This window comes from Pieris napi, chromosome 18, assembly GCF_905475465.1.
Source record: "Pieris napi chromosome 18, ilPieNapi1.2, whole genome shotgun sequence".
NCBI lineage: Eukaryota > Metazoa > Arthropoda > Insecta > Lepidoptera > Pieridae > Pieris > Pieris napi.
Window position 1 is genome coordinate 6533395 of NC_062251.1, and position 3753 is coordinate 6537147.

General features: G+C 36.0%; 1 long non-coding RNA gene across 1 annotated transcript; it reads left to right on the forward strand.

The window, feature by feature from the left end:
* Positions 1 to 1338, forward strand: LOC125058442. Its single transcript, XR_007118405.1, has 2 exons — positions 1 to 169; positions 568 to 1338. It is a non-coding gene; the product is annotated as an uncharacterized LOC125058442 (long non-coding RNA).
* Positions 1339 to 3753: the final 2415 nt, after the last annotated feature.

Genomic DNA, 3753 nt, shown 5'->3' on the forward strand with positions numbered 1-3753 from the left:
GATGGGCAGTAGTTATCACTAAGTGTAAGGAGTATAATTTTTGTTAATCCAGACACAGCTGACGTCCAACGAATTCAATTCCGATTGCAAGACACTCTAGTCATAGACATCTAGTTTGAAACGTGCAGTTTTTCTGAACAACGCTGACAAGACATAATTATAGGTCCATGTAAGTATCGAGTATAATATAAACATTAGATGCAGTGGCGTAACAATAGGGTGGCAGGGCTGGCAAAATGCCACGGGCCCCCGACCCAAGAGGGCCCCTGCCCAAGAGATATTATGCTCTATGGATGAATGTGAAGTCTCCAATACGCATTGGGCTAGCGTGGGGACTATATACCATTCCCTCTCGCCTAAGAGAGGAGGTCTATGGCCATTAGTGGGACATATGCAACGTGTAATTGAGTACGCTGAAAATCTCAAAGTTTATTAAAATTCAACTGAGTAGGGACGATTTTTACTGGGGCCCATTAAAAGAATTGCCACGAAAGATTTGCCTCGGGCCCCAGATGGTATACGCCACTGATTAAATGCTCATTCAAACCCTATAATGTTGTGTTTTAGGTGTCATGAACTACCTAGCGGTGAATACTCATAATTCGAAGTTAAAATCTGTAATGGCCGACTCGAAAACATTCTTCAAACTCCCATCATACAATGGCGACCCTATCAAATTGTATTATTATCTTAACTGTGCGAAACAATGGTTGGATTCTGTAGGAGAGACACAAGATAATGTCATGCTACTATTAGGTAAATTAGAGGGAAAAGCGGCGATCTACGTGAGCATGACAGATCATGGCTTTAAATGGGAGCATATTGAAGAAATATTAAAACAGGAGTGTAATAAGGAAGATAACACGTTAATAATAGAGATATTAAATCTTAAAAGACACGGATCATTCCAAGATTTAATTCGAGAGTTGAAACAAAAACTCTTTTTTATTAAGAGTAAGTTATGGTACATACACAAAGATCCAATTTTAGTTGATGCCGTAATGGTCCCGTATATGAACATAGCGCAAATCACCTTAAGGAATAGTTTGCCGTATAGTGACCAGATATATGTGAGTTCTAACAGTTTTGCGGAAACTGCATCAAAAATATTGCAGTTAGAGGCACAAGGTAGATTTGATATAAAGTCTTCACAGGCTTTAGGGTCAAATTTGAACCCATATCGGACTAATTAGCCTCATTCCAACCGCTCTGTATAACAAAGAATAAATAACCACACCAAATAACAATGTCTTTGCCCATGACTCCAGAATGTGCGGCATGTTAAAATTAAGACGGAAAGATTTAGACTTTGAAGACAATAAATAAATTTCAGAATTTTCCAGTATTTTATGTACCCCCTTCCCCTTAACCTTTATAAAATTAAAAAAAAAGTTAAAAAAGTGAGAAAATTATGGGATTTAGGAAGAAAATACTAGGAAATGGTTAACAAAACATACCTAGTACGTAAATTTTCAAAAAATTCCATATAATTTTAATCAATATTCGAATTAACAATGAAATTGCCCCCTGTGGGGCGTGGGCCCCACGTTGGGAAACATTGGTAAAGAGACATAAATAAATTGCAAATACTGTCTAACTGGTAATGTAATGTAGATAGGAACGAACAATTACTCATATTTTGCAGAGACTTTTATTATTATAAACAGAAAAATACGTTCCAATAAATATTCCTTAAGTAATGGCACCAAGGGCGGATCCAGCTTTGGTGCCAGGGGGGGGTCACATAGTCGTGGTCAAGTAAAGAACTTATAATTTAATTTTGATAACAATAGATACAAGTAAAAAGTAGGTATTTTATTAATGTACGTAAGTATTGCACTTAAAAATATTTATTCTTCACTTGAAAAACTTAACACATAATATTGTGTACATACAGGTTGGTCCAACTAGTGACGTCAATATTTTTTTTTAGATTCCTCACATGCCCCCAGGGGGCATACGAAAATACCCCATGTATGTTCCGCGATTTTTTGTAGTTTTCGAGTTAAATTTTTTTTTTGTGTTTTTTTAATTGTTTTCTGCTAGCGAGTTTTCAAAAATTCCTATCTTTTTTTGTAATACCTACAATTTTGCATCTTTTTTCTATGAAATGATTGTCTTAAATGTTGTTTAAATAAAAAAAATATCAGCTTCCTAAAATTAGTTAAAGCTACTCAAATTAGGTTTTAAAGTTAGAAGTTTAGTTTTTAGCTGGATTTGTCGAAACATTCGACTTCAATTTAAAAATACAAAAAGAAGTTTCCATAGCTTCTGACTAAGTTTAGAAACTCCGCAGGGTTCTAAGCTACCAAAATCATAGAAAAAAATGGTACTTAATTGGTATTTTTTTGTTGTGTGAAGTTTGTGTGAAGAAAGATATGAATTTTTGAAACCTCGCTGGCAGAAAATATTGAAAAAACACAAAAAAATTTATAACTCGAAAACGAAAAAAAATCGCGGAACATACATGGGGTATTTTCGTATACCCCCAGGTGTGAGGAATCTAAAAAAAAATTATTGACGTCACTAGTTGGACCAACCTATATACACGTACATATTACCATCTTCTCTTGAAGACATCCAGAGAAACACTATTACATTTTTTTTTGAAGTGGAATCTCGGTGTTGGCCTTTAGGGCCTTTACAGCTCAGCTCGGGCTGTTTTGGCGAGCTTAGCTCGGCCTGAGTATCACGTACGGAATGAGGCAGCTTATTTATATTACATAACCGTGGTGAATGATTTGTCATAACAGCTAGAGGTATGTCGAGGGGTATTACGCTAAACTTCGCAAAAGTGAAGAGATGGTACGACAAGGGATTCCATCAAACAAAATACATATATTTTAATAACTAAATCAATTTTTCTTTAACGTGTTTTCCGGAAACGCGTTATTACGTCATTTACGTCAACGGGTACGTTTTCATTAACGTGGAGAAGTGCCAGTCCGGTTAGGCGATCTTCAACCATAGAAGATCTTAGCCACGATTTAATTCTGCGCAACGTAGAGAAAGACCTTTCTGCTGTCGCTTCGCTGACAGGGTAGTGTATCCAATTTTCCTATTAGGATACATATTGATGTCACAATTTAAAATAATACTATGTTATGATATGTTGAAGTTTAGTCGTTCCGATTCCGATTGAGGTAAGGTCTAGCTAGACGTTTCATAGCGACAAGCGCGCGCAAATATGGCGCGGAAAATTCAAATTTTCGATGCGTTCATTCCCAAACTACTCCAGTCAAATTACGAAATAAATAAACATGAGCGAACACAGTTTGGGGATTTTGAGGATCGATAGGGGGGTGTATTCTGAGCATAAATTCCAATTTGAGGGGTTGTACTGAGGTCAGCTCAAGGTCATTTCGATACAAACGCGTTTAATTCGATATCTCGAGAATGGTTAGGTTAGGTTAGGACCGTCAGGACCACGAATATTTACGAATCACTTCCATCGACCTCGGGTGCTTAATATTCCGAATTTTATAACCTATTTTTCTATCAATAAATGTGTGAAACAGTTTTAATTTTTAATTTACTTGTTACCCAAATTAACCTAAGAATTAACCCAAGGATTTACCCATATTAAATACCTAATTTTTAAATAGCTTAATCGATTGACCTTTTTATATTGCGACAGTGGCGCGGATTTCGCTCGGTAAAGTAATCTATAACTCCGAAGATATTGGCATTACGGAAAAAAGTTTAAGAACAAAATTGTTCATAATTAAAAGATCTACACTTCGATGATCGGTA